Consider the following 10,831-nt stretch of genomic DNA (forward strand, 5'->3'; position numbering starts at 1 on the left):
TATATATATATATATATATATACACACACACACACATATGAAAAGGCCAGGTATGGTGGCTCATGCCTGTAATCCTAGCACTTTGGGAGGCTGAGGCGGGTGGATCACCTGAGGTCAGGAGTTCGAGACCAGCCTGGCCAACATGGCAAAACCCTGTCTCTACTCAAAATACAAAAATTAGCCAGGCATGGTGGTGCGTGCCTGATATCCCAACTACTTGGGAAGCTGAGGCAGAAGAATCGCTTGAACTCGGGGGCAGAAGTTGGCAGTGAGCCAAGATCACACCATTTCACTCCAGTCTGGGCACAAGAGCAAGACTCTCTGTTTCTCTCTCTCCATATATATATATAAAGCAGGCAGGGCATGGTGATCCACGCCTATAATCCTAGCACTTTGGGAGGCTTAGGTGGGCAGATCAGTTGAGCACAGGAGTTCGAGACCAGCCTGAGCAACATGGCGAAAGTCTATCTCTACCGAAAATACAAAAATTAGCTGGGCGTGGTGGTGCATGCCAGTAATCCCAGCTACTCCGGAGGCTGAGGCAGGTTTCTCCTTGTTGGTCAGGCTTGTCTCGAACTCCTGACCTCAGGTGATCCACCTGCCTTGGCCTCCCAAAGTGCTGGGATTACGAGCGTGAGCTACTGCGCCTGGCCTTTCAGGTTTTTCTTTCTTTCTTTCCCTTCCTTCCTTCCTTCCTTCCTTCCTTCCTTCCTTCCTTCCTTCCTCCTTCCTTCCTTCCCTCCCTCTCTCCCTCCTTTTCTTTCTTTCTTTCTCTCTCTCTCTTTCTTTTTCTTCTTCTTCTTCTTCTTTTTTTTTTCAGGGTTTGGCTTTGTTACCCAGGCTGGAATGCAGTGAGTGGCACGATCATGGCTCACTGTAGCCTCAACTTCCTAGGGTCAAGCAATCCTCCTACCTCAGCCTCCTTAGTATCTGGGATTGCAGGCATGAGCCACTGTGCCCAGCGTAATGCAGGGCTCTTCATCCGGGATCCCAAGGGGAAACAAAGATAGGATAAAATTACATTGCATTTTCACTAATCCCTAACTGATATTTAGCATCTTCTCCAATGATAAATGTAGGCAATAAACCTACACAGGTATTTGTAGTACATGTGACTGTTGTTAATAGAATTTACAGGTTTATGTCATCTTCCGGTAGTTGCAGAAATTTCAAAATGTCACGTATCCTCATGGTTACTTTGTAGTTAGTGGTAGTGGTTAGACTCACCACTAGATCTTCTTATACATTTTGCTTCATTTTGATAACTGTACTTCAATATGATTGTTTTCCTTTGTAATCCCATTTATTTTACTTTATGCAGTTGAAGGTTACTCTGAGACTCGACAGACTTCTCCAGACTTCCAAAGCCTGTCTCAGACATAAAAAGTTAAGAAACCTTAAATCTCTAATGATGCTGTCATTTCCTGTTTTGTATTATTTTACAACCAGGGTAATTAGGAATGCTTTCTTCTTCTTTCTTCTTCTTCTTCTTTTTTGAGAGGGAGTCCTGCTGTGTCACCCAGGCTGGAGTGCAGTGGCACGATCTTGGCTCACTGCAACCTCTGCCTCCCAGGTTTGAGCGATTCTCCTGCCTCAGCCTCCCAAGTAGCAGGCACCCACCACCGTGCCCAGCTTTTTTGTGTGTGTATTTAGTGGAGATGGGGTTTCACCATGTTGGCCAGGCTGGTCTTGAACTCCTGATGATGTCAGGTGATCTACCCACCTCAGCCTCCCAAAGTGCTGGGATTACAGGCATGAGCCACCTCACCTGGCTTGCTGTTTTGTTTAAACTAAATGTCTGCTTGTAAAATTTCTGCCCATATTTTCTTCATTATTACTCAAATTCAATTATTCATTTATTTGCCAAATATTTAGAAAACACTTCTCTTTTACAAAACCATGCTGCATAAAACTGTTATTATGCGAAAAATAATCCTTACTCACCATGCCCTCCACCCCGATCCCCCAACCCCATTTACAATCTGGTAGAGGAGCTGGACTGTTTACTTACACAGGACACACAGGCTGCAGCTTACCATGGACAGGGAGGGAGATGATTGTTCCGGGTGCAGGCAATAAGAAGGTGGTGTATTGTCTGTGGAGAACTTAAAAATAATTCTAAAACCAGCTTTTTTTTTGAGATGGAGTCTGACTCTGTTGCCCAGGCTGGAGTACAGTGGCACCATCGCACCATCTCAGCTCACTGCAGCCTCTGCCTCCTGGGTTCCAGTGATTCTCCTGCCTCAGCCTCCCAGGTAGCTGGGATTACAGGCACACACCACCATGCCAGGCTAATTTTTGTATTTTTAGTAGAGACAGGGTTTCACCATGTTGGCCAGGCTGGTCTTGAACTCCTGACCTCAGGTGATCCTCCCGCCTCGGCCTCCCAAAATACTAGGATTACAGGTGTGAGCCACCGTGCCCAGCCTAAAGCCAACTTTTTATTGATGCTGCGCACCAACAATTATAAAACAATGTTAGTGACAAAATACCCCTTGCAGTGTAGCCTCCTCCCACCACTCCACCCTGCTTGGTATACCACTGCACACAGGGGAGTTTAACCATTTCCAGTTTACACACAAACACACACACACACACACACACACACACACACACCCTTTGAGACTTCCTTTTCTCCTCCTTAACTCCCCCAGCCCAGTTCTCATGTCACTCTACTCAGGGTGGGATCGGCAGCGCTGCTGGGCCAGTATCCCCGAAGGTGAGTCCAGCCCTCTCTCCCTGTAAGCTCCTTGGCCTCTGGATGGTCTCAGTAATAGTCCAGGATGAGCCCTGCAAACTTGGCGTCTGTAGGCAGGTCTCAGCTCTTCTTAACGCCCCTGGGCTTGAACCCCTTGGCAACTGCATTTGACAGTACATGATTCCCATCCCTCATCTCCAGATTTTCCATCCTTCAAGAAAACGCTGGATTTCCTGGTCATGCCGAGGCTTAATGAACTGCCCTGGCAGCTTCTCTGGTCCTCAAGATTCCTTTTCTTGCCTTACTTTCTGAAGTCTTCTAGTAGTTTCACTTGGAAGGGTCACTGTCTCCATTTTTCTGCAGTTCTTTTTTCTGTAGCCCCAAGGACTGCAGGGAGCTGACACCTCATCTGAGCTGCTAGAATTGAGGTGAGAAAGGAGGTTCCTAAGTGCAGAAATGTGTTTTCTCCTCTCAGCTACCACTGAAGGCCTTGGATGTGATTGAGTCAGACCTCCCCTGTACAGTCTCCCTTTGGATTACCTCAAGATAAACCAATTTGTGACTTTAATTACATCTGCAAAGTCCCTTCCCAGCAGCACCTAATCTAAAGTGTGATTCAATGAGTGAAAGAGGGTGTGCTAGCAATCAGGTAGGGAAGTGATTCCAAGGGTCCCTAGACTCCACATTCCCAATGGCAAAATGTGACGTTGTTACGTTCTGACAAGTGAACTCTCCTCCCAAATTCATTGCCTGAGTTGATGCAAATGAATTCAGCCATACCTTTTGGGTTTGGCATCTGAGAAGTGTCTGTGACTTGGGAAGAGTGGTCAGAATGGCAGGTAATGGGAAGAGACCACATTTCAGCTGGTGGAGAGTGAAAGGACAGCAACATCTGGCTCTTTCTGAAGCATAGACATATTGGAGATTGAAAGTGTCTGTTGGCCTCACAGGCACTGAGGAAAGCCTCCCATCCTCTCAGATTTTCCTCCTTTTTCCTGAGGTTCCCTGACCCTGATAGTCTGTAATCGTATTCCATGTCTGGGCCAACAAACTACCTTCCATGGAGGATTTGAATATAATAATCAGTTTCCTCTGCATTTATCCAGAACACAGAGTCCACACCATCCACGAGTCTACCAAACAAAAGCTTCCTCACTGGTCTCAATGTTGAGCACTCAAAGTTCTCTGAGCTCATTTAGCACCAACCCATCATCCTTAAAATCCACAGGATGGGCGGGGTGCAGTGACCCATGCCTTTGATTACAACACCTTGGGAGGCCAAGGGGCAGATCTCTTGAGCCCAGGAGTTCAAGACCGGCCTGGGCAACATGGTGAGACACCATCTCTACAAAAAAAAAATTTTTTTTTTTTTGGAACAGAGTCTCACTCTGTGGCCCAGGCTGGAGTGCAGTGGTGCGATCCCAGCTCACTGCAACTTCTGCTTCCAGGGTTCAAGCGATTCTCTGCCTCAGCCTCCCCAGTAGCTGGGATTGCAGGCATCCTCCATCATGCCCAGTTAATTTTTGTATTTTTAGTAGGGACAGGGTTTCACCATGTTGACTAGGCTGGTCTCGAACTCCTGACCTCGTGATCCACCCACCTCAGCCTCCCAAAGTACTGGGATTACAGGTGTGAGTCACCACACCCGGCCTACAAAATTTTTTTTAAAAAAATTAGCCAGGAATGGTGGTGCACACCTGTGGTCCCAGCTACTTGGGAAACTGAGGTAGGAGGATTCCTTGAGCCCAGGAGGTTGAGGCTGCACAGTGAGCTGTGATCACGCCATTGCACTCCAGCCTGAGCAATAATGAGACCTTATCTCAGAAAACAAAAAAACAACCAAAAATATCCATAGGATGAAACATATGTTTGATTATGACAACTTGCTCATGGCACCTTCTGAATGGCCCAACTCCCTCGCAGATCCCCAGACCAACTGCTTTTGTTGCAGAGACAGCTTCTTGTAACCTCTTTTTTTTTTTTTTTTCCCTTGGAGATGGAATTTCACTCTTGTTGCCCAGGCTGGAGTGCAATGACATGATCTTGGCTCACTGCAACCTCTGCCTCCAGGGTTCAAATGATTCTCCTGCCTCAGCCTCCTGCGTAGCTGGAATTACGGGTGTGCACAACCACACCCAGCTAATTTTTGTGTTTTTAGTAGGGACAGTGTTTTGCCACGTTGGCCAGGCTGGTCTCGAACTCCTGGCCTCAGGTGATCCACCCGCCTCAACTTCCCAAAGTGCTGGGATAACAGGCATGAACCACCGCGCCCGGCCCTTTTTTTCTTTTCTTTTCTTTTTTCTTTTTTTTTTTTTTTTGAGACAGGGTCTGGCTCTGTTGCTCAGGCTGGAGTGCAGTGGCGCCATCTTGGCTCACTGCAACCTCCACCTTCTGGGCTCAAGCTCTCCTCCCACCTAAGCTTCCCAAGTAGCTGGGATTACAGCTGCGCACCACCACACCTGGCTAATATTTGTATTTTCTTAGTAGAGATGGGGTTTCGCCATGTTGGCCAGGCTGGTCTCGTACTCCTGGCCTCCCGAAGTGCTGGAATCAGGCATGAGCTATTGCACCCCGCCTGAAGCTACATTCTTTTTTTTTTTTTTTTTTTTTATGGGCCGGGTCTTGCTCTGTCCCCCAGGCTGGAGTGGTACAGTGGCGTGATTTCGGCTCACTGCAACCTCCACCTGGGTTCAAGCAATTCTTCTGTCTCAGCCTCTTGGGTAGCTGGGATCACAGGCACCTGCCACCACTCCTGGCTGTTTTTCCTATTTTTAGTAGAGATGGGGCTTCACCATATGGGCCAGGCTGGTCACAAGCAATCCGCCTGCCTCAGCCTTCCAAAGTGCTGGGATACAGGCATGAGCCACCACACCCAGCCAGGCTACATTCTTAAACACCACTTTTTACAGCTTCCAAGAAACTAAATGGGTGAAATCCAACCTGCCCCCTGTCCTTGTTTTTATCATTTCATAGTGAAAACATAAACTCCCAAGCCCACCTACTCTATTGCACTGTCTCCATGACACTCTGTACTTTCTGGATCTGATTCAGCCCTCCACTTGCCCCCTCTCTAACCTGCCTGTGCCCTCCAATAAACTGCAGCCCCCCTCTTACCCTTAGTTTCTCCTTGGAGCATTCCCTCCACTTCCTGGCGTTAAGTGAAATTTAACTCTCCCTTGAGGGCACTACCTCCTCTGCAGGCTTCTGAAATGAGAGTTGTTGATTTTCTTACAGCTGAGGGTGCTCTCCTGGCTTCAGATTGCTGCCTTCAGACTACTCCTCCCCCAGCCTCCAACTCTAGCTTAAAATAACCCTCTGCCTTCCAGGCTCAGCAATTAGGCTAAACTTTCCTCTTCCTTTCTCACTGCTGCTGTCTGCCAGACCCCTCCACCTCACTCAGGGGAACGCTGGCCTAGCTGACGTCTAAGTCTTTGCATTGAGTCCTTCCTTAGGGTGACTTCGTTGTCCACCTGGAGGATCCGTTCCCTACCTGACCTCTCAATAACCTGGGCACTTGATCCCAAGAACCCTCTCCTCTCCAACTCGGCCACACATTCTCATTGTCACACCCTGGACCTTATCACCTGAAGGAGCCCCTCCTTGAGAATCAGTCAAGCAGCCTGCTCTTAACCTCCACCTCCTAACCTTCTGTCCATCAGTCTGTCTGCCCTCCTTGCAACCAATTTTCAGTCTCCTAGGACTTTCGGATCAATGATGCCTGCCTTCTTCCAGCTTATGAGCCCCTCCCTATTCAGTTCAACTCCAGGACCCTTCATTCAGCACCTCTCTGGACAATATCGCCAACTCCCCTTCCCCTCTGTATTTTCATCCTTTGTACCCAAGTGGCAAAACTCCAACCCTGGATGAGCCCAGTGATCTGTTTTCTTCAGGATTTTACTCTGATAGCCAAGAACTGTTGGTGGTGGTGGTGGAAATCACACAAGCAGGAAATGGTTCCCACTCCTCACTCATGATCATGAACTCTAAGGAGGCTCCCAGAATTGTTTAGTGGCCCAACCACATCACCCTGGTCAATGGCTACGTTAAACCTCCCTGGTCCTTGAACCTCTGAGGCTCTTCTGTCTGTCACCTCACGCTCACTTGATGACCTCCCTCTTATGTCACAGAGAAAACCAAAGTCATCAGAGGTGAGCTCCCTCAACCATCTGTCACCAGATCCACACCCCTCCAAGAGGAACATAATGCATGCAGCGTGTGTACCTTGATTTGATTCTGATTTGAAATATATGTATAGGCTGGATGCAGTGGCTCACGCCTGTAATTCCAGCACTTTGCTTGAGCTCAGGAGTTCAAGGAGGGTGGATTACTTAAGCTCAGGATTTCAAGACCCACCGGGGCAACAGAGAAAAACCCTGTCTCTACAAAATAAAAATACAAAAATTAGTCAGGTGTGGTGGGTCACATCTAAATAGAAGTTCCAGCTACTTAGGAGGCTGAGGTGGGAGGATCACTTGAGCCTGGGAGGCAGAGGTTGTAGTGAACTGTGATTGCACTGCTGCCCTCTGGCCTGGGTGACAGTGAGACCCAGTCAAAAAAGAAAGAAGGAAAGAAAGGAAGGAAAGAAAGAAAGAAAGATTGAGAGAGGGAGAAAGGAAGGAAGGAAGGAAGGAAGGAAGGAAGGAAGGAAGGAAAAAGAGAAGAAAGGAAGGAAAGAAATAAATGAAAAAGAAAGACATATATAGAAGACATTTTAAGGCTAACTGGGGAACATTTGAGCATATTCTGCTATCAGATGAAGTGAAGGGGTGATGGTTATTTTCTAATTTTTTTTTTTTTTTTTTTTTTTTGAGACTGAGTCTTGCTCTGTCACCAGGCTGGAGTGCAGTGGCGTGATCTCAGCTCACTGCAACCTCTGCCTCCTGGGTTCGAGCAATTCTCCTGCCTCAGCCTCCCAAGTAGCTGGGATTATAGGTATGCACCACCACACCCAGCTAATTTTTGTATTTTTATCAGAGATGAGGTTTCACCATGTTGGCCAGGATGGTCTCTATCTCTTGACCTTGTGATTCTCCTGCCTCGGCCTCCCAAAGTGCTGGGATTACAGGTGTGAGCCACCATGCCTGGCTGTGATCATTATTTTCTTAGCTGTGATTACGTATTGTGGTTATGGAATCTCCTTATTTTTGGGAGATGCATGCTGAGGTACTTGGGTGTGAAGCACATGCTTTCCTATATTTTCACATGGTCTGAAAATGTTTTAGTAGTCACTTAACAATTTCTATGTTTAAAAAAAAGCAGCGTGGGGAGGGGGTGGGCACAGTGGGTCATGCCTGTAATCAATCCCAGCACTTTGGGAGGCTGAGGCAGGCGGATCACCTGAGGTTGGGTGTTCAAGACTAGCCTGACCAACACCGGGAAACCCCATCTAAACTAAAAATACAAAATTAGCTGGGCATGGTGGCACATGCCTGTAATCATAGCTACTCGGGAAGCTGAGGCAGGAGAATTGCTTGAACCCAGGAGGCGAGGTTGCGGTGAGCCGAGATCATGCCATTGCACTCCAGCCTGGGCAATAAGAATGAAACTCCGTCTCAAAACAAAAAACAAACCCACAAAAACGTATATAGGCCTGGCACTGTGGCTCATGTCTGTAATCCCAGAACTCTGGGAGGCCAAAGCAAGAGGACCCCCTGAGTCCAGTTTGAAACCAGCTGGGCAACAAGGCGAGACCCTGTCTCTACAAAAAATTTAAAAATTAGCCTGGCATGGTGCCATGCACCTGTGGTCCCAGCTACTTGAGAGGCTGAGGTGGGAGGATGGCTTGAGCCCAGGAGTTTGAAGCTCACACAGGGTGTGATGAAGTGAGACCCTCTCTTGGAAGAAAAAAAAAATTATATATATATATATATATGTTTGTATATATATAATATATAAATATTTGTATATATCTATAAATAACAATTGTTAAATCTAAGTAAAACGATGGACATACAAACAATATTGTATTACATTTTCAAGTTTTCTGTATGTTTGAAATTTTTCATAGTAAAAAACTGGGCAAAATTCTGTCGCTTCCACCTACTGCTCAACCCTTTCAGGCTGGTGTTTATCTCTACCTTGCTGCTACTCAAATGTTTTTTTGCAATGAACTTTATGTCATTAAGTCCATTGTTTCGTTTTCTTCTTACTTGAACTGCCACTAGTAGCTGATGTTGCTGGCCCGTTCTTTCTTGAAACACTGTCTTTTTTTGGCCTCCAGTACTTGGCATCTTCTAGCTTCCTCCTATCCCTCCCCTGGCTGCTCTTCCACCCCTCAGCTGACCCACTCTGCCTTTGACTGAAATCACCTGGTCACATTGGAGGTCATCAAGAGAGGTTGGTCCTGGACCCTCCTCTTCTCATGCTACCCTTTCCTTCCAGGGGATCACACCTGTCCTATGGCTTCAGTTCCTATTAGCTGGTTACTCTCAAATTTATCTCTTGCCTCAAATCTCCAGATTTGACCACCTTCCTGCCTGGCATCCCTACTTGGATGTCCCAAAGGTACTACTAGCTTTTTTTTTTTTTTTTTTTTTTTTTTTTTTTTTTTTTTGAGACAGAGTTTCACTCTTGTTGGCCAGGCTGGAGTGCAGTGGCAAGACCTTGGCTCACTGCAACCTCCGCCTCCTGGGTTCAAGTGATTCTCCTGCCTCAGCCTCCGGAGTAGCTGGGATTACAGATGCGTGCCACCACACCCGGCTAATTTTTTGTACTTTTAGTAGAGACAGGGTTTCACCATGTTGGCCAGGTTGGTCTCAAACTCCTGACCTCAGGTGATCCACCTGCTTCAGCTTCCTGAAGTCCTGGGATTACAGGCGTGAGCCATGGTGCCCAGCTTAATTTAGCATATTTGAAACAGAAGTCATGATCTTCCCCCAGAAGCAGTATCATCCTCAGATCTGAACCACAGGGGCCCTGCCCTGGCCCACATACTTTAGGGGGATTCACCTATCACAAACAACCTATCACACACATTTATTACACATGACACCTGGGCACCTCTGTCACTGATCTGCTGTCAGTGCTGGCACGGCACAACCTGAAATCTTACACATCTCCTCTTGTAATTAACGCCGTTCAAGCCCTGGGGAACGGTGACTTCTGCAATCTCTTGCCCTGTATCCTGGAAACAAAAGATGACTATAGCCCGATTCTGCGAAAGTCTGAGGTTGTGCCTCTGCCTGGATTCTGAAGCACGTACTGCTTTGGAGTATAGGGAGGATTTAAGCAGTGGAAACACGTAAGTGAAAGAAAACACAGTTTAACCAGCTTGTTAAATATTACTTCTCAAATAGTGTGATAAAGTATCATTTCCCAATAGTGTTGAGTGCAGTTTTTCTTGTTGCTCTTTGTTTTACAGGTATGGATGTATGTTGTGCTGCATTTACAACAGTTGCAAAGGATAGCTGAGGAACATGTTGCTGTATTAAACAATCCTTATTACTCTTAAATTTGTATGCATGCAGTGGGAGGGGTAGTGAGGGATAAAAAAAAAACTACACATTTACAGTGTACACCCCTCCAGTGATGGGGACACCAAAATCTCCGAAATCACCACTAAATAACTTATTCATGTAACTGAACACCACGTGTTCCCCAAAAGCCTACTGAAAATAAAAATTGAATACATGCAGGTCTAGATATAACTCGTGTGAAGTATGATATTGATTCTCTATGTTGTAATAGATGGACATTGAATACGAGATTATGAATACAGTCATCTTCAGTATTCACCAGGGATTGATTCCAAAACCCTCACTGATGCTCAAATCCCTTGTATAAAATGGCATAGTATTTGCATAAAACCTATGCACATTCTTCCATATACTTTAAATCATCTCTAGGTTATCTATGGTACCTATTGCAATGTAAATGCTGTATAAATAGTTATACTGTATTTTTTGTTTGTATTATTTTTATTATATATACATTTCTTTCCTTCCTTCCTTCCTTCCTTCCTTCCTTCCTTCCTTCCTTCCTTCCTTCCTTCCTTCCTTCCTTCCTTCCTTCTTTATGACAGAGTCTTGCTCTGTCACCCAGGGTGGAGTGCAATGGCATGATTTCAGCTCACTGCAAACTCTGCCTTCCAGGTTCAAGAGATTCTCCTGCCTCAGCCTCCTGAGTAGCTGGGAT

The sequence above is a fragment of the Piliocolobus tephrosceles genome, chromosome 5 (assembly GCF_002776525.5).
Source record: "Piliocolobus tephrosceles isolate RC106 chromosome 5, ASM277652v3, whole genome shotgun sequence".
NCBI classification, from domain to species: Eukaryota; Metazoa; Chordata; class Mammalia; order Primates; family Cercopithecidae; genus Piliocolobus; species Piliocolobus tephrosceles.